We start from the raw sequence: 25884 nt of genomic DNA, 5'->3' as shown, positions 1-25884 counted from the left end.
ACTGTGTATGCAATGTGTATGTGTGTACACTGTGTGTGTGTGTACACTGTGTGTGTACAAACTGTGTGTTTGTGTACACTGTGTATACAATGTGTATGTGTATACAATGTGTATGTGTACACACTATGTGTGTGCGTGTACACTGTGTTGGCACAGTCGGGGGTACAGGTGGTGCATTGGCCAGTCAACAGAGTCAGTCGACCCATGGCACCTGGGTCTATCCCGTGCACATAGCCTGGCACAAACGCCATGGTGACGTCACCGCCACTTAGTGGCGAATGGCGGTTGTTGTTCTTGTAACTGTGGACAGTGCTGTGGGGGGAGGGCCAATTCCGATTAGCCTTTCCCCTCGTGGCATTCGTAGCTACCACATCAGCTAAATGGGGGCTCTGGATGGGTGTGAGGGGCTGGTAACCCCTCCACCTTCAATAAATTACAACTAAACCACGTCTAAGATTGCACTTGAAGGGTTTCTCTCCTGTGTGTGTTCTCTGGTGTTTATTAAGAGCAGATGAAACTGAAAATGCTTTGCCACACACACTGCACTTGAAGGGCAATTTTCCAGTGTGTTCTCTGGTGGCTCTGAAGAACTGATAACCATGCAAATGTATTCTCACACACAGTGCACTTGAAGGGTTTCTCTCCTGTGTGAGTTCCCTGGTGCTGTGTCAAATTTCAAGTACGATCCGTGCTGTTTCCTTCTTGTACCGAGCTGCGCTGAGTGCCTTTCCTCCATCAGACCAATTCTGCAGAGGAAGCGCAATATACACAGTCACACATGACTTACACGGCTATACTTTTTCATATATTCATGATATAGTAAAAAAGATTCCCCAATTCATCACAGGGGCTAAGGCACACAATGATAGGGCTAATGGTCATACATATGCCTGGAAACCCTAGTATCTTCAAAATGAATGTAAACCCAAAACTCCAAGCACACAATTTTGGCTGTCTGGCTACAAAAAGAATATTTATAAAAATTCAGCAAGCATAGCAAAGGATGTTGAACATAATACTCTTTGTATTAATGTTAAATCGCAACTTAGAGGTGTGAAGCCAGGCTCAGAATTGTTTGAATGCTTTGATGAACAGATCTAACTTCAGCTAGAAATGTGCTGTGTTAATTTCCTGACTTTATTCATTCTTAGAAAAAGTTCCAGAAAAAAACAGAAATAAACAATTGTTTTGATTTAACCTGCGTGTTCAATTGAGTTAATATATTTTACATCAGATACAAACTTGACACTGTCACACACTGGCATGGTAAATATGTGGTGGTGTCCAGAACCATGCCTGGCAGCCTTCATCTGCTCAGTATTAATGTTTCCTCACTTCACCATGTAATTAATTGAGGATCAATCAACATAGAAGTCCATAATAAGTTCGGCTTTCACTTCTCAATAATGTTTGCTGTCGACGATTATCAAACTCTAATTTTTGAATTCATAATGCAGTGATATAACTGCGCCACCGCTCCTCACATATATACAGTTTTACATACACATACATTGCACGTGGATCATTAACACGTGCTATAAAAAACAGCCACCATTCCAATCAGATGCTTACCCTGGTTTCTCACCGTTCGTGGCTCCGCCCCCTACCTGCCTGCTAACCCGTCTGTGTTGTGTGTGTCTTAACCGCTATCTCCGCCTCGCTGTGCGCTGCGTTGCACCGCTAGCTGAGTAGTTAACCTTGCGTCCAATAAACCTGGTAAGAAAAACTGGTAAGAAAACAGCACAGATACAACATATGTTAATACACGGAAACACCAACACAATGAATGAACACCACATCATCATACCATTGTCTTAGATAACATGTTTCTCAACAATAGATCCTGGATGGACCAGGCCCCTACATTACCACTGAATAACTATACAAGAGCATAAGCTGCTGTTACATAAAGGCACATCGTGTATTCATCACATTGCACCCCAAATGTACATTATTACACATAACACTGAATTGTGGATGAGATATTTCGTCATCCTTGCTCTCAGGATCGCAATAAAGTTACTTGGGTACAAGTTTGACTCGATTTATTAAATTACAAGTAACATTCACAATAAGGAAAGTACAGTAGCAGGCTTCGTTGTTAACTAGCACTCGTATTTATCATAACAATTTAACAGCATTATAAAGGCATTTGCATCATTATAACGGTCATTCTAACATTATAACAGCATTGCCAATATATGAACATAAACGGACTTACAGACAATGCTTCTTAAAGTCCCACAATGGACAATTGCGGCTGGCTTCACTGGGACGCGATGTGTGCCGCCATCTTGAATTATGTGTGTAATGGCCGACACCCCGTGGTTTAGCGGGAATCTTAAATCGCAACTTCCTGGTCACGTGACCAAAATTAGCATCAAAAACAGGAAATTCCTGTGTACATACGCCCCCCCCCTCCCCCCACCTGCCGTGAGGCTAAACCCCTGCCGTGAGGCAGAACAGTCTATAATCTGTTGCCTGCTTCTTTACCTCACTCAGTGTACTGCCAGCCTTTCATGTCGACTGTATCCTGCTTTTTCAGCTGCTGACCATATTACCAGCTTTTTATGTCTACTGTAGCAATGCTTATGTCATTGAGTCAGCATACTGGCAGTCTGTAATCTAGACTGTAGCCTACTTCTCAACTTACCTGTACGTACTGCTGCTCTTTAATGTAAACTTATTTCATCTTATTTCTTCACTGCATTTCTATTGTTTCGATTGCGCACGTCACGCTATTTACTGATATGTAGTACTGCGATGCCGATTAATATGTTATACTGCTAAATACGTTGGATTTTCTTAGCTACAGCTCATTGCATTTCGTCTATCGTTTTGTGACATTTGTGGGAACATCACCCATTTAAATTTTGCCTTTACTTTTCACCAAAGCGGGGAGCACGCAGGGAGGATCAATGTCCACAATATTGTTGACCTTGCTTTCTTACGGTGGGTGAGGATCATTGTGAGAGAGACATTGTTCTTCCATACCAAAAAAACACCATCGCACAATTTCTTGACACTAACAGAGCATACGATGCCCTACAATAACACATTTTTCTGTCGCAAGGCCAAGATGGGTACCACGTCAAGACTCCTCCAATTACAAAGCTGCAGGACAAAGACATCCTAACGAAACTGTCTCCTCTAAAAAAAAGTATATTCCTTCGTGATCATGGACAGAGGAGGACACCACATTATGGTGCGCCAACCTCTTTCACCAATCTTAATTTTAGAACTTTCGTGACTGCAGGAATTATTATTTGTTTCTTTCGGTTAAGTCACGTCTAAAGATAAAATAACAAATTAAATTAAATAATAGAATACGACGTTTCGATTGCAACACAAGCAATCATCATCAGGTATAATGAAATAGCGACATAAAATCTAACCAGAAAACTATAGACAGACATATTAGCAGACAGATATCACCAAGATACATAGCGAGAGCAACACAGGTAACAGAGAGGGGTGATCGTCTCTGTGTGGTGGCCTTAAATAGACAGAGGGGGGGGCGGAGGCAGAGAGAGGGAGGAGGGTTAGAGAAAAAATTAGCATATCAATGAGTGGTCAACAGACGTCGTGCTGCGAATGCGACGGCACGGCAAGCAAGCCTGAAAATCAGGAGAAGGACACACTAAAATTAAATAACCTAGTAAAATATCGAAATGTAATGTAATACAACACAGAGGGTCGGTCAACACACAATTAACGCATAGCCTGGTTGATTACGTATTTCAAAGATTGCTAAGTTAGAATTTAAGTGTGAACAATCTAAAGAGAGGACACAGGCAGAGAAAACAAGTCGCCAGAGAGAGAGAAAAAAGATAAGCTTAAAACTTCCCCGTAGAAGTGGTTCAATCTTAATTTTAGAACTTTCGTGACTGCAGGAATTATTATTTGTTTCTTTCGGTTAAGTCACGTCTAAAGATAAAATAACAAATTAAATTAAATAATAGAATACGACGTTTCGATTGCAACACAAGCAATCATCATCAGGTATAATGAAATAGCGACATAAAATCTAACCAGAAAACTATAGACAGACATATTAGCAGACAGATATCACCAAGATACATAGCGAGAGCAACACAGGTAACAGAGAGGGGTGATCGTCTCTGTGTGGTGGCCTTAAATAGACAGAGGGGGGGGCGGAGGCAGAGAGAGGGAGGAGGGTTAGAGAAAAAATTAGCATATCAATGAGTGGTCAACAGACGTGGTGCTGCGAATGCGATGGCACGGCAAGCAAGCCTGAAAATCAGGAGAAGGACACACTAAAATTAAATAACCTAGTAAAATATCGAAATGTAATGTAATACAACACAGAGGGTCGGTCAACACACAATTAACGCATAGCCTGGTTGATTACGTATTTCAAAGATTGCTAAGTTAGAATTTAAGTGTGAACAATCTAAAGAGAGGACACAGGCAGAGAAAACAAGTCGCCAGAGAGAGAGAAAAAAGATAAGCTTATAACTTCCCCGTAGAAGTGGTTCAATCTTAATTTTAGAACTTTCGTGACTGCAGGAATTATTATTTGTTTCTTTCGGTTAAGTCACGTCTAAAGATAAAATAACAAATTAAATTAAATAATAGAATACGACGTTTCGATTGCAACACAAGCAATCATCATCAGGTATAATGAAATAGCGACATAAAATCTAACCAGAAAACTATAGACACCAGTATGTTGATGAGTATGCCAACATTAAGAGTGAGCACCTTCTTTACATTCTACTGAATCAAACCCGCCTGTGTGTGAACAGTATGCTCATCTCTGGGACTTCATCAATGCCGAAGGAGATGCAAACTGTCACAATGTGAGCTGATTAGTTATTTTGCCTTCATCCTTCACAGCTCCACCAAGATACATGCATGAGAAGACTCGGGATGCCATGACGTACATCAGCCAATATGCCACTCCCCATCTCTTCATCACCTTCACTTGCAATCCCAAATGAAAGGAGATCCAGGTTTACCTTAATCCAATCCAAAAGCCACCAGACAGACATGACATCTTAACGAGGGTCTAAAATTCAAAGTTTATGACCTCATGATGCTTATTATGACCAACGAAGGCGACATGTTTGGATAGGCAAGCAGTAACTTGCACACCATTGGGTGGCAAAACGTCGTCCACCTCATGCTCACATTTCGCTATGGATGAGGGAAACAATTCATGCAAGTCACATTGACACATTTATCAGTGCTGAGCTATCTCAACCCCCATCAAGACCCTGCCCTTTTTCTATGTGGTCTGCAACCAAATGGTCCATGGCCCATGTGCCCAGTTCTATCCAAATGTGCCATGTATGCAAGACCACAGGTGTACCAAGAGGTATCCACGGAACTACTTGAAAGACACTCAGTCGGCCCATGATGGCTATCGTCACAGAAATACTGAGCATGGATTTCAAACAACGCTCAGACCTGCCACTAACTCGCTAATTAAGGTTCACAACCGGTGGATCGTTCCCTACTGCCCTCTTCTGTGCAAGATCTTCCAGGCCCACTTTACCGTGAAATTCTGCTATTCTAAAAAAAGCCATCAATTATGTTTGCCAATACATCAACAAATGCTCGGACATGCCTGTCTTTGCCTTACAAAACAGAGGGGCAAAGTGTGCATGAGCTTAACCTTTTTTCCAAGGAAGATACATCAGCAACAATGAGGCCATTTGCAGAATTCTTGGCTTTCCCATCCATGACCGTTCCCCCACAGTCATCCATTTGGCACTTCACCTCCAAAATTGTCAACACATCTACATCACCAAAGGAAATGTCCCACAACAGGCCCTGGCTCCACAAGATATAATTATTGCGTTCTTTGTTTTGTGCGCAAGCTGCCAACCTGCTCTACCATTAAGTTTCCTCCTACTATACATGTGTAATAAAGGATTTCGCCGACACACTGCTGGGTCTCCGTCTCTCTCTCTTTATTCTCATTTGACTCTCGCACTCCGCTGGTCCCGACAGCGGACTGGCTGCTCCTCTCGCGCGCCCCGCATGCGCCTTCCGTCAGTCGCACCGCTCCCCGCTCCCGCACACCGTTGGCTGACGGTGTGCTCGAAGCGTCTCCAGCCACGTGGCTGATGGCGCGGGTACCCTTCGGCCACCCAACGTGTTCCTGCTCGGTGACTCCACCAACTGACCCGGAGCCCCTTCCGGATCCCATTTATATTCCCTTCACCACGTGATCCTGTCTCCACCCTCTCACCACGCCCTTCACCGAACCTTCCAGATCCCGACAGCCCATAGCGCCCCGCTAGCTCCGCCCTTAGGTTCCGCCCCTGCTCTCCTCGCATCCGATTGGACGGGAGGTGAGCGGCGGACCTTCACGTACGCCCCCATACTGGGCCCCGCCCCCAATACCCCGGGCCGTATGATTGGCCCAGAGCCGAGCAGCGAAACCCCGCTTACGCTCGCATTACACATGGACTGGCCTCAAGGTGCACATGGCCTGGCACAAGCGTCGTGGTGACGTCACCACCACTTAATGGCAAATAGCGGTTGTTGTCTCTATCAGCGTCAATCCAACCATATTCAACTACTGTCAGTAGCAACACGCGCCTGTTCAACTTCCACGGCCCACGACTGCACGCAACTCAAACTTGCTCCGAGTTTCTGTGTATCTGGAACTTCTTTCACACCATACATAGCCGACCGTGCTAATCTATAGGTCTCTGTGTGTACTTTGAACCTCTTTCGCACCATACGTAACCAACGGTGCTAATCTATGGATCTCTGTGTGAGTCTCTGTGTATCTAGAACTTAATTCGAACCATGCGTAGCTGTCCCTGCAGAGTAGGAGCGGCTGGTATCTGTGGAGCTGTAGGCTGGGTAAATCTGTCGGCAGGAGCGAGAGACAATGAAGCTCCCGCGCATTCACTCGTTACCAACATCATATTTCCACTCATAAGTTGCTTGCCTAATTGCCTCAGCAACTCAGTGTTTCGTATCGAATCTCATCTCAAACAATCTAAAGGTGCCCCCTAAGTGGCAGCTGCCCCTGTGTGGCACAAGGTGGCCCTGCACCGGCCTGCACGTGGACATGAGTCTGTCGGTAGGGGGCGATCATTGACGTGCCATCTCCATTGTGTAGTTTCTGGATAATGTTTGGCATTACCCCAATGTTGACCCGTGACACCAACATGCAATGACCTGTGCGTTGTGAATGACACAACGCTATGTTTTACATCTGCCGTTAAGCAGACTGCGCATATTTTTGCGAATGTTACTGGGGTTGCCAGGTGTGCCTGTCGGATTTGAACCTTGAACCTCTGCAAAAAAACAGAGAATGCGCTACCATATTATTGGTTCTTTTGGTAAAGTCACGCAGATAGAAAACGAACAATAATATATAAAATAATAAATAAATAAAAGTTGGAAAATAATAAATTGGTGAAAAGATGCCATTGGTCGACTGACTGAGATGACTGTGCCCCCCACAGTGTACACACACAGTGTACACACACAATGTACACCCACAGTATACACACACGCAGTGTGAACACACACACAGTGCGAACACACACACACACAGTGTGTGTACACACACACAGTGTGTACACACACAGTGTACACACACACACAGTGTGTGTACACTGTGTGTGTGTGTACACTGTGTGTGTGTACACTGTTGAGCACACTGTGTGTGTACACTATGTGTGTGTGTACACACTGTGGGGGGCACAGTCATCTCAGTCAGTCTGATGTGTACACACACAGTGTACACACACACAGTGTGTACACACAATGTACACACGCACAGGGTACACAAACACAATGTACACACTGTCCATGTGTGTACACACACACACAATAATGTCCACATTGTTGTTGCTGAGCTCACACACCCAAGGGGTCTCTGTTCAAGAGAGGGAGCAATGAAAATTAATCTAAATCAACTTAAACTTCAAACCCGCTCTGTGACGTCACCACTCATCATTACCTGATCGGCGTGACACGCCAGGGGGAGGTGTACCTAGCTAGTGACGTCATGTCACCAAGGTATTCACCCCACCCCGTCCAACGCGCCCATGAGCGTGACGTCACCTCTGCCTGGGTCACTTCCGTTATCTGTTCAAGTACTATCCTTATTTGGGCAAAGCCACACCCAGTGACTAGCGGCTCATTAACATAATGTATTCGTGAAAGCCGTCTCGAGTTCGTTGTGACCGGTTCGGCACCCACGCCCCATCCCTCCACGTTTGGGCCAGGCTCATTAACATAATTGATTTAAGTTACAAAGCCGCTAAATTTCGATTTAAAGCTTTCGTGACTGCAGGGACTCATCTTCTTGGTTCTTTCGGTAAAGTCACGTAGAAGGGAAGTAATAAAAGAATAAAAATAAAACACAATAAAATAATTCTCACGACGTTTCGGCCACAACGCAAGCAGCCGTCTTCAGGTGAAAACCAGGTCCGTCGAGGCGACAGAGTCTGAATGAAACAGCACACGAGCTTGGAGCATATATATAAGCTGGGCGCCTAGACAAAGGAATTTTCATATCAAGTGGAATTTAGCATATTTATGGGAAATGCAGGAATGTGATTAGTACTACATATGCATGTGCATTATGCAGGATTAACAGCATCAAAGGGAGCTGCACTTGCTGATGCAGTTGCTGCTGCTGCAGATGCTGCTGCTGCTGCAGTTTCTGCTGCTGCAGTTGCTGCTGCTGATGCAGTTGCTGCTGCTGCAGTTACTGCTGCTGCTAATTGCAGCTGCTGCAGCAGCAGCTGCTGCAGCAGCAGCAACTGCAGCAGCAGCATCTGCAGCAGCAACTGCAGCAGCAACTGCAGCTCCCTTTGATGCTGTTAATCCTGCATAATGCACATGCATATGTAGTACTAATCACATTCCTGCATTTCCCATAAATATGCTAAATTCCACTTGATATGAAAATTCTTTTGTCTAGGCGGCCAGCTTATATATATGCTCCAAGCTCGTGTGCTGTTTCATTCAGACTCTGTCGCCTCGACGGACCTGGTTTTCACCTGAAGACGGCTGCTTGCGTTGTGGACGAAACTTCGTGAGAATTATTTTATTGTGATTTATTTTTATTCTTTTATTACTTCCCTTCTACGTGACTTTACCGAAAGAACCAAGAAGACAAAGCCGCTAATTGTGGGAGGGGAGTGTCTTGTACCACGCAAGTGACGTCATGTCACCTGCTGCTGCCGCGTGACGTCACGAGGTAACGGAAAGTTACTGCTCCGCGCGGGAACTGAAATCCGAGGTGAGAAATTCTCATCGCGGTTATGGTGGTTGTGGTGGTGGTGGTTGTGGTGGTTGTTGTTTACAGAGGTAGAGCCTCGCTCTCTCGTACGGATGTCATTTGAGTAGCAGCGAGCATGGAAGCGATGTCCAGGTTGGAACTTTAGAACGCGGGGCCTTGCCTCCTGCCCTCGCCTGATCGCATTCGCTTCAATTCTCTCGCTTAAGTTTAATTTATCTTCACCCGGCTCGCCACTTTGTAACTTTGTTTAAATATTAACACGGTTTTTATTGTTTACCAGGCCAAGCCCGCTTGAGCTGCTCTACCGCTCTTGATTTCAGAAGCGACCTGCCCACAACAACAACAAGGTGAGGCTCGTCAACAGCGTGGCGGTGTTCACTCTCTGCATGTGGAGGGGAAACCAGGGGATCCGGAGGGAAAACCACGCGACCACGGGGAGAGAGAGAGAGACACGCAGCCTCGGCTGTGTTGATTGAACCTCAATGAATTACTTGGTGGAGTGAGGAAGCATTAATACTGAGCAGGTGAAGTTGACCAGGCATGGGTCTGGACACACCAGTTAACTATGCCAGTGTGGGACAGTGTCAAATTTGTGTTTGCAGTAAAGTCTATTAACTCTGTTGAACACGGAGGTTATATCAAAACAGTAGTTTATTTTTGTTTTCCTCTGGAACTCTTTATACGACTGGAAACAGTCAATGCAAACATGACTCCTTGTAAAAAGGTGTCAGTTTTGTTGCCAGATAGAAGGGTAAAAAAACAATTAACATTTTTACTGGCAAATGAGGTTCCCATAGTGTAGAACAGTCAAGAAGTTAACAGTACACACATGCAGCTGAAGTCAGATCCGTTCATTCCAGCGTGCAAGGACATCGTGAGCCTGGCTGGCTTCACACCTTTAAGTTGCAATTGAACATTAATTTATGCATTTTGCATAACACCTTTTGCTATTTCAGCTGAATTTAGCTTTCATAAATATTCCTTTTGTAGCTAGACAGCCGAAATTGTGTGCTCGGGAGTTTTGGGTTAACATTCATTTTGAAGATACGAAGGCAATCACGTCATCCAGAGAACGGCCAGCAGTAATCAGTATCGTGTCATCTACAAAAAGATTTACCCTGGAATGATCTAGATCAGTGCCCAAGTCATTGACATAAAGAGAGAACAAGAGGAGGCCGAAGGATGGAACCCTGTGGAATCCCTTTTGTTATCTTAACACTGACCTTCAACCATCTGAATACAGTTTGGGTGCGAGAAAAGAGGTACATTTTTAACCATTCTACTGCGTGTTTGGAGAAACCGAGGCAACTTAGTTTACTAAGCAGGGTGTTGTGGTCGACTGTATCAAAGGCTTTGGACAAGTCAAGAAAAAGACTGGCGCAGTACTACATATTATCAAGGCTACTAATGCAGCAGATGTGCTGTATTTTTTCGGAACCCAGATTGTGTTAGATGTAATAGATTGTTGTCGGACAGGAAACTGCTCATTTGGTAGTTTAATAATTTTTCAAAAATTTTCGTCAACGGGGACAAAATTGAGATAGGTCGGTAGTTATTTGGATCATCTTTAGGGCTCCCTTTGTGAAGTGGACGAACATAGGAATGTTGGATGGACCAGTTGAAAATATGGGCTATAGGTTTATATATTAGGTGACCAACAGTTAGCAGAGCAAAGACGGTAATACTATCTGCTCCGTTAGAGGGGAGGACTTTTTGAGGTAGGACAGTTTCAGAACATTACTTTCGTGGATTGGCTGGAAACTAAATTCGTTTAATGTTTGGACAGGTGTATAGGAATTTGCATGAGCAGGGGTGACTCCCAGTACATTATCAAAAAGGTTACCAGCTTCAGAAAAATTAAGGTTAAAATTGTCAACAATTTTTTTGGGCTCTAAAAAATAATCCCCATTTTGGTTATGCTCAACGGGCAGATTATCTGTGTTAGATGCCTTTTCGATACTTTTGATTGTTTTCCAACCTGGTGTCAAGGACATGGGCCCGCATCCGCTGTTCCGTCACTATGTGGTCCAGAAGATGTTCTTGCTTGGACCCGGCATGCATCCATGATGTGGTGTTGATGTGCCGATGCCGGAACAGCGTGTTGGTAATTACAAGCCCATGGGCTGCACAAAAATCGAGCAGCCTCCTACCGTTGTTATTGAGCTGATCTGGTCCATGCCTTGCAATCACTCCAGTCCAGGTGCCAGCATCATGACCAACACGGGCATGGAAGTCACCCAACAAGATGACTATCTCGTGGGGCCACTTGAGCTAGCACCTGTGACAGGAGGTCATACACACACACACACGAACTCGCACACACAACGCACTCACATATATGGACTAACACACCCACATGGACGTACCCACGCACACACAAACTTTTATAGAGTAAATAAGTTTGTAAATAGTTTTTATGTATGTGACTTTAGCACTACATTTTTAATTTAACTACTGTAAAGTTGATGGATGCGAAAATGTAATAGCACTGGCTCACTTACAGGACTTATGGCGTGGTACCTGGGTTCTTTTTTTTTTAAACCAAATCCTTTGCAAATTTTGTACACAGACAGACACACAGACAGAAATAATGACGTTTATAAGTCAGATGTTAATGATCCATGTGAAATGCATGTATATTTAAGAGTTTATCTTTGTGGGGAGCTGTAGCGCAGTTATTTCACTGCATTATGAATTCAACAATTAGTTTCATTATCGCCAACAGCAAACATGATTGATAACACTGCGTAACAAAAAAAAATTGTCCCTGCATAGTAAGGGTTATTTTCTAATTGCTTATGCCTCAAAAGTACAGAAAATGGCTATTTTTCCCCACAAACTTTGCTTTTGTGACCAGGACAGTGATATTTTGAAATGTACCTATTTTCAATGAGAAAATGTGTGCATTTGTGTCATTCCTTAACGTAAAGTCCTGGTCACGAAAGGAAAGTGTGTGGGCATAACCAATAAAAAAAATAACACTAGCCATCCAGGGACAAAAATCGTGTTACATAGTGTAAGTGAAAGCTGAACTTGTTGTGGGCTCCTGCTATGTTGATTCATCTTGAATTAATTACATGGTGAAGTGTGAGGAAGCATTAATACTGAGCAGATGAAGGTAGCCAGGCATGGTTCTGGACACACCACCACCTTTTTACCATGTGGGTGTGTGACAGTGTCAAGTTTGTATTTGCAGTAATATATATAATGTATATAACTTTTGTTATATAAAATTTCTAGTAAGATATTAATTTTGTGAGTGTAGTCATACCCCTCCCCCCTCATTCAAGACGTAATTTAGAGAGCGAAAGCGCCGAGTACGTAAATCGCTAACATAAGAACCCGTTAATCTCTTCTCGCATCATTCATACGATGATGCGGTGAAGTAAACGTTCATATGATATTACGGTGAATGCTTCCAAAAACAATACTGTACCCAAATATTACTGTTAACTTACTTTCAATAGAATAATGAATTGCTCATACTAATATTCTCTCTCTCAGAATCGACCGACTTATGTAGCAGACGAAACAATCATCTTGTTGAACGATTCTAAACCTTGATGCGGCAATGTTAGTTTTCTCTGTTCAAGGTTTTCTCAGTGTTATTAAATGTTTTTACATTTAGTTTACTATTACACTGAATTCTATGGCGTAATTAACTATTTTTGTGCTTAATAATCTTAAAAAAACAATATTTAAATACAGTTCATAGGAGTCTGGAACGGATTAATCGTATTTACATACAATCCAATGGGGAAATTAGGTTCGAGTCACGACCAAATCGGGTTGCGACCAAAGTTATGGAACGAATTATGGTCGTGACCAGAGGTTCTACTTTACACCACACTCCCGGTCAAAGTGCTCCATCTAATGGGGAAATGGGGGCATTACAGGAGGAAGGTAAAATTTAATTTAATAATAATATTTGGACAAGTTCGGCGGGCCGGATTTAAAAGCCCAATGGGCCGTATACGGCCCGGGGGCCGTACTTTGCCCATGTCTGAGCTAGAGTCTGTCGCCAGGGAAAGAGAGACCTGGACCACCCTACTCAGCATGCTGCCACCACGACCCTCACCAGGACAAGCGTTTTCAGAAACTAACGAACACAGCTGTGATTCTTCTAGTTTTACACGGGCCCGCTCACCATCATGAAGGTCCTTAATGATCGTGAGCGGAGGGTCAGGGACTCAGAAATCACGAAGAACAACCCAGAGCCCAGGCCTACTAATGGTATCATAGGCCTTGATCAGGTCAATAAAGCAGAGATGTAGGTCTAGTTGGAATTCCCTACACCTCTGCTGTAGCAGACTGACAGAAAATATGGCATCTGTGCAGGACCGCCCTTTCCTGAAACCGCAATGGGGCTCTGCAAGCCTCTTCTCGGCGTGCCTAGCAAGGCGATGTTGAATAATCCTTGCCAGGACCTTCCCTGGCACACTAAAGAGTGAGATGCCCCTGTAGTTGTTACAGTCTGTGCGGTCCCCCTTCTTAAAGAGGGGGACCACTAGGGTATCCTTCCAGTCCTGCGGAACCCATTCAGTGGTCCAGACTGTTGTTATGATGTCATGTACAGTGAGGGAAAAAAGTATTTGATCCCCTGTTGATTTTGTATGTTTGCCCACTGACAAAGAAATGATCAGTCTATAGTTTTAATGGTAGGTTTATTTGAACAGTGAGAGACAGAATAACAACAAAATCCAGAAAACGCATGTCAAAAATTGAATAAATTGATTTTGCATTTTAATGAGGGAAATAAGTATTTGACCCCCTCTCAATCAGAAAGATTTCTGGCTCCTAGGTGTTTTTATACAGGTGAAGTATTGGAAATGACGGCAGGAAACTCCTTGACGGGTAACACACTTCTTTTATTAAATCTTCGCTTATCTCGATACAACGTGTAGTCTCTATTCTTCCGAGTACGGTCACCAGACACCGGTACAACTCGTAACCTCTATTCTTCTTATAACACACTGTACTGGACTCGTGTAGACTCCAGGCCTCTGGCTACACACGCCTCACTCGTCTCGTGTAGACTCGCCTCGTGTAGACCCTATGCCTCTGGCTACACCCACATCACTCGTCTCGTGTAGACTCTTCTCGTGTAGACCCTATGCCTCTGGCTACACACACATCACTCGTCTCGTGTAGACTCTTCTCGTGTAGACCCTATGCCTCTGGCTACACACACATCACTCGTCTCGTGTAGACTCTTCTCGTGTAGACCCTATGCCTCTGGCTACACACACATCACTCGTCTCGTGTAGACTCTTCTCGTGTAGACTCGTCTCGTGTAGACCCTACGCCTCTGGCTACACCCACATCACTCGTCTCGTGTAGACTCTAGGCCCCGGCTACACACTCTGCATGCTGACACTGCATGCTCACCCTACACTCCGCCTCTGGGTTACACAGAGTCCCGGTCCTCACAGGACAGCGGGACTAGGTACCGCAGGGCCCTGTCTCTTCCTCCCGTCTTCAGTCTTCGCTGGTTACACTCTCCCCGTGCGCCTGTGCGCATCACCTTATATAGTCCCTCCTCCCGGGAGACGGAGCGGATGCGGACCTCGATGCGAGCATCGCTTGTTAGTGAACCAATCACAACGCGCTATCTCTACGATCCTCTTTTCCCCAACGCGTGTTTCCACTCACCAACCAATCACGCCGCGCTGCCACCCGATCACTCCCACACCAGCACGTCACCGGCACCCAGCCAATCAGCACCACACAACCCACGATCCCGCGCTGACCCCTGATCCCTCACCGTCAGCGCGCGTCACCACACACACATCCAATCACGACGCGCTGGCACCTGATCGCTACCCCAGCGCGTATCACCACTACATCACCCCCCCCCACATAGCTCGCAGCCGTCCCGGCTGCTAACCAACAACCTCCCACATCGTTAACACAACAAAACCCCTCTCCCCAGTGTGCCCCGTAACACAACAACAACAACACAACAGCAACCTATGTACAATTTGACAATTAACACAAGAAAAGTTAACAATACCACACACAACACCTTATATATAAAAAAAACTATATACAGCCCGACGAACAACATAATAAAAGCGATTTCTAGAAAATGAACGCGCCCCGCGTCTCTGCAACTAACGAAGTGACGAGGCGCTCCCACTGCTTCGACTCCTCACGTGGCAGGTCAAACAAAGTAGCGCGACCTGGCGCGAGTCCGTCTGGCCGGTCCGTCATACGGGACGGGACACTGACGACCGTCCGGCGGCTCCGGCTGCTCTAGACGGCGTGGAACGGGCCTGAAAGGGCCGGCCCCGCCGCGAAGATCCGGCCGCCGGTGGTCGGCAGCTGTCAGTTCCGAGACACCTGGGAGCAGATCAGGCGGAGACATGTGAGGATCAGGCAGAGACATTTCCCCCTTAGGGTCGTCGGTCACGTCACATGCTCGGCCCTCACGACACAATGGGAGGCCATATGGAGGCGAGAACGGTTTCAGTCGGGAGGGGTGGACGTACCACCGTCGTTTTCCCCATTTTATCTGAACGCACTGGGGCCGTGCAACACGCACGATCTCCACGGGCCCCCGCCATGGCCTCAACAATTTAGGCGACGTAGCCAAGGGCGCCTGAGGGCAATGCAGCCAGGCCCTGTCACCAGGTTTCCATTCGTGCACGGACACCTTCCGTGCCCGCAGTCGTTCATTAGCAATTTGGCGAGCCCGCGAATTAAGCCGTGCGGCCTCCCTTGCTTCTGTTAGCTTGTGAATATTGAATTTAATGTGTTCCGCCAATTTAGAATTGGTTCGTGGAGCGGACAGGCCAAGCTGCGTTTCCATGGGCGGGTCGGCTTCCCGACCGTACATCAAATAGAATGGGGAAAACCCCGTCGCTGCATGGGGGGCCATTCTGTACGCGGCAAGGACCCCCGGGACCTGCAGGTCCCAATCTACATGTGCCTCACACACCTGCTGGCACAGCATAGAAGTCAAAGTCTTGTGAAGTCTTTCCACCATCCCGTCTGTCTGCGGGTGGTACGGGGAGGTACGCACCTTTTTAGTACCCAATAGATCGCACACCTCTTGCAGCAATTTACTCGAAAAATTTTTACCTTGGTCGGTCAGCAAGCGTTCGGGAGCCCCCTTGTCCAGGACATAGCCCTGGACAAAGGCGTCCGTCACAGCCGCTGCCGACTGGTTGGCGAGAGGCCACGCCATAGGCCACCGGGTGAAATATTCGACCCCCACCAACAGGTATTTATTCCCTCTAGGCGTGACTGGAAAAGGCCCCAAAATATCGAGTGCAACGAGCTCGTTAGTGCGCGAGACCTGAATAGATTGCAGCGGTGGATTAGCTGGCACGGGCGGTGGTTTCCGTCTGGCGCACTCAACGCACCCCTTCAGAATATTTACCACGTCACTCCCCATTCCCGGCCAATAATAGTCACGCTGAAGCAGGGCAAGCGTTTTGTTTACTCCCAAATGCAAGAGGCGTTCGTGTGCGGCCAAAACAACTTTCCCCCTTACAGCAGAAGGCACGACCAGCGCATGCCGCCGGGACAAACTGTCCCATCTCATCAACATGCCCTGTTTAAGTACATAGGAGCCAGTTCGCTCCTGGTCCTCTTTAGGACCACCAACCCTGCGGCGCAATGCTAGCAGGGAGCTGTCCGCCATTTGAAGGCGGCCCCACTCCCCCAGCGACAGTGAGAGCAGCGAGTCCCGATCCTGAGAGGTAGCGGGGACATCCCCGATTGGCGCGCCCGCAGTCGCAGCCAATGTCCCCTTATCTTCCACAACCGGCGGTTTACAGCGCGCCGATCCCGATAGACACGCACATTTCTGACACGGCAACAATCGGCATTTGTGTGTCGCAACCCCTTACGGTATGTGGTCGTGAACTGATAGTCTTGGAGGACTTCCAACCACCGTGACAATTGGCCCGAGGGTTGGGCGACCCTCAATGAATACTGTAGCGCCGCGTGGTCCGTCCGGACCGTAAAGTGACGCCCATAGAGATACGGTCTGAACTGTTGTACAAAAAAAACAATGGCGAGCAGTTCACGACGGGTGACGCAGTAGCGCTGCTCCGCCGGAGACAACACCCTGCTACCATAAGCGACCACCCTTTCAACTCCTCCAACGACCTGGGACAGTACCCCCCCAATGCCCGTGTTGCTAGCATCCGTGTCTAGCAAGAAGGGACTCGCAAAATCCGGATAACGCAAGGGTGGGGCACCCACCAAAGCGTCCCGGAGGGCGCAGAACGCGGCCTCCTCTTCCGGTCCCCATTTGAACTTCACACCCTTCGCCGTAAGAGCGTGCAAGGGTTTTGCAATAGTGGCGAAGTGCTCAACGAATCGGCGATAATACGAAGCAAACCCAATGAAACTGCGCACGTCTGCAACCGACTTGAGTGTTGGCCATGAACCGACACAGTCCGTCTTTGCGGGATCAGTAGAGATCCCCGAAGAGTCGACAATGTGACCCAAGTATCTAACGGACTTACGAAAAAGGTGGCATTTGGCCGGTTTAAATTTCAATTTAGCCGATCGCATTCGCAAGAACACCCCTCTCAATCGCTGGAGGTGTTCCTCAAATGTTTTACTGAAAACAATGACATCGTCAAGGTAAATCAAGCACGTCTCCCATTGCAAGCCCGACAAAACCAACTCCATAAGGCGCTGAAACGTCGCTGGAGAGGAGTGAAGTCCCATGGGTAACCGGTTAAACTGGAATAGGCCCCCTGGAGTCCGGAATGCTGTCTTAGGTTTAGACTCTTCGTCGAGTGGCAACTGCCAGAATCCCGATAACAAATCAAGAGTCGAAAAATATCGCGCACCAGACAATGCATCGAGGGACTCGTCCATCCTGGGGAGCGGATACGCGTCAGCCACAGAGATCTTATTCAGGCGACGGAAATCTACGCAAAATCGCAAGGACCCGTCATGCTTCTTAACCAGCACAATAGGTGCTCCCCACGGACTGGAGGAAGGCGAAATAATGTCGGCTTCAAGCATATCGTTCACGGCCGACTGAACATGTTCCTTTTCAGCAGGACTCAGCCGGAAGGGATTTAACCTGACCGGCGCCGCATCGCCCGTGTCAATGTGGTGGCGTGATAAATCCGTACATCCAATATCATATTTATGTTTACTGAACACATCAGAAAATTCCATTAGTAACTCGCGCAGCGCACCCAACTGCACCCCTGACAAATCGTCCGAGCCCGCGCACAGCGAATGGACCCATTCAAGGTCCTCCCTCGGTTCAATGTTCTGCGCGGGGCTCGGATCGACGTGCGCAACCAGCCGCTCCTCCGCAGGAACCCGCGCCGCGTGAGCCAGCACGGTACCCTGCTGGATGACGGCTGGCCGCGATCCAGCGTTTAAAACCATGACAAACGGATCCTTGTCCGCCCGAACCAAAGTGTGAGCCACGGACAAATCGACCCCTCCGACAGCCTTGTTAGAAGGACCCAAAAGCATGCCTTGTTCCGAAGTCCCCTCCCCCCACGGTTTTCGCAACCAGAGGGGAACTAACATTTGTGAACCCGGGGGCACGTGCACGGTCTGCGTCGCCAACGCTTGTATCGTGGCGCACGCCGTCCGAATCTCCGTAGGGCTCGTCAAAAATGAAATGCGGCGACCCGAAGGTAGTTCAATGCAACGTTGATCGATTAGAATTTTAATGGGCATCTTAGCCAAAAAATCAGTGCCCAATAGACAAGGAACCGCCAAAGAAGACGAAACGAAAACGGGTCCCGACAATTTGATATCTCCAATGCAAATGGACGCCCTAATCTGACCGATAATGCCCAACGATCCCCCATTTGCGGCGAAAAACGGCACATCCACTGGGAGCAGCGGATGGCACTGGACGGGGAGAATGTTATAAATGAGGTCAGATATAATAGTCGCCGATGCTCCCGTGTCCACCAATACCCTGACCTCTACCCCATCAATAGAACCCGCAACGACGGATGAACCCGCTGAAGCAGCCACAATTCTATGCCCCAACTCCGACCACTCAATGTCTCTCCGGTCCCGGCCGAAACCCCCTCGCCGAACCGAATCCCCGAACCCTAACCGGCCCTCTTCCGTCGCACCGCGACGGCCCATGCGTGTCGAGTGTGTGGGCCGAGCATGTGAGGTGCCGCGACTTGCCGGGGTTTGTAGGGATGCCTTGGGGCCCTGGTCGTCGTCCAGCCGAGATCCCATGGCGCGCTGACGGGGAGCGCGGCAACCCGACGCCACGTGGCCCCGGAGGCCGCAGTTGTAGCACGTGATGAGGGTCGTCGGTGATCTCGGTTGCTCCAGCTTGCGGGCCGATCGCAGAGGCGACCGACCCCCCGATCTCCAGTCCCCCGGTCGTCCCGCGGTGAACGCCTCCTCTCGCGGACCGACGACTTGGGGTTCGGTGATCACCGGACCCGGAGCTGAGGCCACAGCAGCGTTGCGGACGACCCCCTGTTTGCGTTGAAGGGCCTCGTGCGCTTGTATACTCGTAGCGACCCGTAAGGAAGAAATGTCGATCTCGTCGGCCGTGTTGATGGGGACCCCCAGGTCCTGCGCCAACTTAAGCAGCTGCTCCAAAACCATCGCATCTTGGCCCTCCTCGTCCATCCGAGGGAATGCTGCATCGGCGAGAGCCAGCAACGCGTGCGATAGGCGAGCGCGGTCTCCGTGTCCGCCTTCCGCCTCGCATAAAAATGATGGCGGCACGCCGAGGGAGGTCCGTAGACCCTGGCCATGAGACCCAGCGCTGCCTTAAGCGTGGATCGGTCCGATCTCCGAGCCGACATGAAGGCCGCGAGCGCGTTGTCGTCCAACATGGCAGGCAGTGCCCGCAGCGCCGTAGCATCGGACCAGGCCGACATCTCCTGATGCGCCAAAAACCTGCGCTGAAACTGGCCCCAGTCCCCGCCTTCCGCCTTGAAGGCTGACAATGCGGGGAGGCGCTGTTGAAAAATGAAGTCGTCCTCCGCGTCGTGGTTCCTTCCCGCCGCCCCGTCGGTGTGTAAGATGGCGGCCCCAATGGCGGACGACTGATGGCGGTCCGCAGCGCGCGTCGATGACGTAAGATGGCGCGCTTGGAGAGCCGCCGCCACGTGGCGGTCGCCGTTCCCGCCAAAAGTCGATGCCGATGAAATGGCGGGAATCGCCAAGTCATTTTGGCGGGAATCTGCGGGGCGACCCTGTAGAATGTCCGCTGCCGTCTCCGCTCCCGCCGACGAGCTGATCTCTGCCAGGATGGACGCGGCGGCGAGCAGCAGCTCCGCCAGGCGAGAGTGCGCCTCCCGGAGCACGGCCTCGGTCCCCCGCCGCTCCTCCGGCGCCGCCGGCGGATCCTGCAGCGTGGGCCATTCTTCGTCCTCACCCCCCGACGGCAGCTGGCCCGGGTCGTCAAGGTTGTCCTCGCGGTCACTCCCGTGGGTCCGAATGGTCTTCCTCGTATCCATGCTTGGAAGACAGTTTCACTTCTGACGCCAGTTGAAGTATTGGAAATGACGGCAGGAAACTCCTTGACGGGTAACACACTTCTTTTATTAAATCTTCGCTTATCTCGATACAACGTGTGGTCTCTATTCTTCCGAGTCGGTCACCAGACACCAGTACAAATCGTAACCTCTATTCTTCTTATAACACACTGTGCTGGACTCGTGTAAGCTCCAGGCCTCTGGCTACACACACCTCGCTCGTCTCTTGTAGACTCGCCTCGTGTAGACCCTATGCCTCTGGCTACACACACATCACTCGTCTCGTGTAGACTCTTCTCGTGTAGACTCTTCTCGTGTAGACTCTATACCTCTGGCTACACACACATCACTCGTCTCGTGTAGACCCTACGCCTCTGGCTACACCCGCATCACTCGTCTCGTGTAGACTCTAGGCCCCGGCTACACACTCTGCATGCTGACACTGCATGCTCACTCTACACTCCGCCTCTGGGTTACACAGAGTCCCGGTCCTCACAGGACAGCGGGGCTAGGTACCGCAGGGCCCTATCTTCTCTTCCGCCCGTCTTCAGTCTTCGCTGGTTACACTCTCCCCGTGCGCCTGTGCGCATCCCCTTATATAGTCCATCCTCCCGGGAGACGGAGCGGATGCGGACCTCGATGCGAGCATCGCTTGTTAGTGAACAAATCACAATGCGCTACCTCTACGATCCTCTTTCCCCAACGCGTGTTTCCACTCACCAACCAATCACGCCGCGCTGCCACCCGCTCACTCCCACACCAGCACGTCACCGGCACCCAGCCAATCAGTACCACACAACTCACGATCCCGCGCTGACCCCTGATCCCTCACCGTCAGCGCGCGTCACCACACACACACCCAATCACAACGCGCTGGCACCTGATCGCTACCCCAGCGCGTATCACCACTACATATGCATTCCTCTGTGCCTCAATACTCGCATAGATGGTGTGGACATGCTTTTCTGTTTGCAGTTGACGCTCTGCAGAATTGGCCTGATGGAGCAAAGGCACTCAGCGCAGTTCAGTACAAGAAGGAAACAATGCGACCAGCATGCAAACAGCACGGATCGTACTGGAAACTTGACACAGCACCAGAGAACACACACAGGAGAGAAACCCTTAGAGTGCTGTGTGTGTGGGAAGGCATTTTCAGATTCATCTACTCTTAAACAACACCACAGAACACACACAGGAGATAAACCTTTTAAGTGCACTCTGTGTGGGAAGGCGTTTGCAAAGTCATCAAATCTTAAGACCCACCAGAGAACACACACAGGAAAGAAACCTTTCAAGTGCACTGTGTGTGAGAAGGCGTTTGCACAGTCATCACATCTTCAAAGACACCAGAGAACACACACAGGAGAGAAACCCTTCAAGTGCACTGTGTGTGAGAGAAGACATTTTCATGGTCATATCTTCAGACCCACCAAAGAACACACACAGGAGAGAAACCTTTTAAGTGCAGTGTGTGTGGGAAGGCATTTTTTGATTCATCTACTCTTAAACAACACCAGAGAACACACACAGGAGAGAAACCTTTTTAAGTGCAGTGTGTGTGGGAAGGTGTTTGCAAAGTCATCAATTCTTAAATCACACCAGAGAACACACACAGGAGAGAAACCTTTTAAGTGCAGTGTGTGTAAAAAGGTGTTTGCACAGTCATCCATTCTTAAATCACACCAGAGAACACACACAGGAGAGAAACCTTTTAAGTGCACTCTGTGTGGGAAGGCGTTTGCAATGTCATCAAATCGTAAGATCCACCAGAAAACACACACAGGAGAGAAACCTTTTAAGTGCACTCTGTGTGGGAAGGCGTTTGCAAAGTCATCAATTCTTCAAACCCACCAGAGAACACACACAGGAGATAAGCCCTTCAAGTGCAATGTGTGTGGTAAGGCATTTTTTGATTCATCTACTTTTAAACAACACCAGAGAACACACACAGGAAAGAAACCTTTCAAGTGCACTGTGTGTGAGAAGGCGTTTGCACGGTCACCAGATCTTCAAAGACACCAGAGAACACACACAGGAAAGAAACCTTTCAAGTGCACTGTGTGTGAGAAGGCGTTTGCACAGTCATCACATCTTCAAAGACACCAGAGAACACACACAGAGAAACCCTTCAAGTGCACTGTGTGTGAGAAGGCATTTTCATGGTCGTCATATCTTCAGACCCACCAAAGAACACACACAGGAGAGAAACATTTTAAGTGCAGTGTGTGTGGGAAGGCGTTTGCACTGTCATGCATTCTTAAATCACACCAGAGAACACACACAGGAGATAAACCTTTCAAGTGCACTGTGTGTGAGAAGGCGTTTGCATGGTCGTTCATTCTTAAATCACACCAGAGAACACACACAGGAGAGAAACCCTTCAAGTGCACTGTGTGTGAGAAGGCATTTTCATTGTCATCATATCTTCAGACCCACCAGAGAACACACACAGGAGATAAACCCTTCAAGTGCAGTGTGTGTGGGAAGACATTTTTAGATTCATCTGCTCTTAAACAACACCAGAGAACACACACAGGAGAGAAACCTTTTAAGTGCATTCTGTGTGGGAAGGCGTATGCAAAGTCATCAAATCTTCAGTCCCACCAGAGAATACATACAGGAGATAAACCCTTCAAGTGCAGTGTGTGTGAGAAGGCATTTTCAGATTCATCTACTCTTAGAAGACATCAGACAACACACACAGGAGAGAAACTCTTCAAGTGCAGTGTTTGTGGGAAAGCGTTTGCACATTCATCAAATCTTAAAAAACACCAGAGAACACACACGCATCAGAAAATCCACAAGAAGTGTAATCTGAAATCAGCTTGTGAAAGTCAAAGTGCTGCAATGACCCCATTGTTCATGAAACAAGAACCAGAAGACAATCCCAGCCTGGACACTTTGAAAGGTATCAAGGTGAAATATGAAGAGGCGAAAGTGAAATGTGAAGTAACATTGAAGAGCGTAGAAGTGAAGGTTAAATTTGAAGATTCAACTCCAAAATCGGACCTTCACATAGATGGAGGCAGTGTGAAGCAGGAACTAAATTCTGACTGAGGCAGAGCGAGGCAACTCCCAGGAGTTTGTGGATGTGGAGGTGTGGGTGGACTTCTTAGACAATACAAAGTCAAATGGAGACCAGGTAGATGTGCAAGCTTGAGACAATTAAGCTCCAATGGATGCACCTTTGTCACAGGCCTTTCTAATGAATATAATGTGAAGTTGAACACTCAATTTCTAGGTTCAAACTGCAGTGTAAGCGTGGCCAGTATTTGTGAACCTGTGGGTTGGGGCGATCTCTAACCAGGAGTGACTCAAGTGTTTTGTATCATATCTCATCTTAGACACTCGATGGGTGCCCATAATGGGCATCTGCCCCTGTGTGCCACAAGGTGACCGTTCACTGGCTTGCATGTGGATAGGAGTTTGTAAGTCGGGGGCGATGATTGATATGCCAGTCGGATTTGAACCTTGAACCTCTGCAACAAATAGAGAATGTACTACTACTTGGCTTCCCTCTACGAGAGTGCTGCACGTATAGGCCTCATCGAGTCAGAGATCAACTTGTAAATACATTGCAACGTGACGCAGTACATTTCGGTATAGTAATAAAATGTTGCCAATGTGCCCTTTGATTATTTTGAATCATTATTGAAAGAATACCTGTCTGATTTTGTACGTACATACAACATTTTGTGTATTAATGTCAAACATGGAATATGTGCTGTCAGGACAAAGTATCTGTTTTGGTGGTAACCTGTACAAAAACTCACGTGAGAGCTGTTATTTTTGTGATACGAGTCAAAGGGTATTTTTGTGAATCGGGACGCATCTGACTGGGGCAACTCATTGTCTTTGAAATCGGGAGCATAGTCGGATCATTCATCAGTTAAGGTATGCCACTTATAAGTTACGTATAGGAGATACATTCTCCACAAGAACACTAATTATCATTTTGTATTACGTATACATTTTGTCGAACTGAGACTTGAAATGGACCTTGCCGATGAACATCAGTTGAAGCAAGCCGGACTGTTGAGACATTGTACACCAAAACCAGTCCACAGGTGGCTTGTACTGAACACATGTGTAGTGCCATAAGAGAGGAGGGGCTGCTGGGGGCTCTAGGATCCTAGGCAGATAAGCCTTCGGTGCCAGGCGCTAGGATCCCAGGCACCCCAAACAGTTAAGCCCCTTGACGCCACCAACGGGGGGAGGGGCTGTGCGTGCTCTGTGGGATATCTGGGGGCGCACACAACCCCGCCCCTCGTTGGGGACGAGGCATAAAAGGGCAGCTCCCTGGCCGATCGGGGGCAGTTGCAGCTCAAGACCCAAGATCAGCCAGCTTAGGACTCTGGACCCCCTCGTCCCGCTTGTCCGTGTAAGGGCCGGAACGCTGTGAGGGCCAGTGGTGGGACTCTGGGACTCCCGGCTCTACGTCCTTGTAAGGGCGAGTTCCGAGGAAGCCAGAGTCCAGACCCGCACCTTGGCTGGGTCGGGTCAATTAGCCTCCCCTAGGGTAATTGCAGCCGGAGGAGCCCAGAGCGTAGCCAGAGTAGTGTATCTAGGCTGTGTACCTAGGCTGTAACAGAGTGTCAGGACTGTTGGAGTGTTGTATTGTAATAAAGAAGATACCTTTACAAGTGTCTCCGGAACCCATTACACATGCATTCCTAAAAGGCCGTGGTATTTACAGTTTGTGTAAAACATTCCTTTGTTTCGTGTAGAGAACGTTGAATGAAAGATGTCTGCCGATCTGTTTTTTCGCAAGGAGGTACTTTAACGAGCACATTTGAAGGCATCGTGGAATTTTTGTTACAGATTTGTATTCTAGCCTAGGTTTTATTGAATTTTAACTTCTATTTAAATAAAACTTTAGATATATCTGTCTGCATTGATATCCCACCGTGTTTACCACATGTTTACCTAAATATGTAGACGCTCCCTCTGAAGACGTCACCTCAAATTAACGAGTGGGTTACGTCAGGGCCTCCCCCTCTCTCTGGCTTGTGATGTCACCAAGAGCAGAACTCGCCTCCACGGAATCTAACGACTGCACTGTCTTGGAATGCATTTACACAGTAATCAAATCTTCACAACTGGCAGGGAACACACATTAAAAACCACTTAATGTACAATTGGAAAACCTTTTGAATTGTCTTGAAACTAAAACACGTGTAAGGAGGTCTA

At 47.9% G+C, this 25884-nt stretch overlaps 1 protein-coding gene across 1 annotated transcript in view; it reads left to right on the top strand.

Moving 5' to 3' along the window:
- Window positions 1-25884, top strand: part of LOC144738160 (uncharacterized) — a 443570-nt gene that overhangs the window by 92411 nt on the left and 325275 nt on the right. The window lies entirely within an intron of this gene.

The sequence above is a fragment of the Lampetra planeri genome, chromosome 78 (assembly GCF_965212315.1).
Source record: "Lampetra planeri chromosome 78, kcLamPlan1.2.h2, whole genome shotgun sequence".
Taxonomy (NCBI): Eukaryota; Metazoa; Chordata; class Hyperoartia; order Petromyzontiformes; family Petromyzontidae; genus Lampetra; species Lampetra planeri.
The sequence above is the reverse complement of the archived record's forward strand: the minus strand, read 5'-3'. Positions and strand labels throughout refer to the sequence as shown.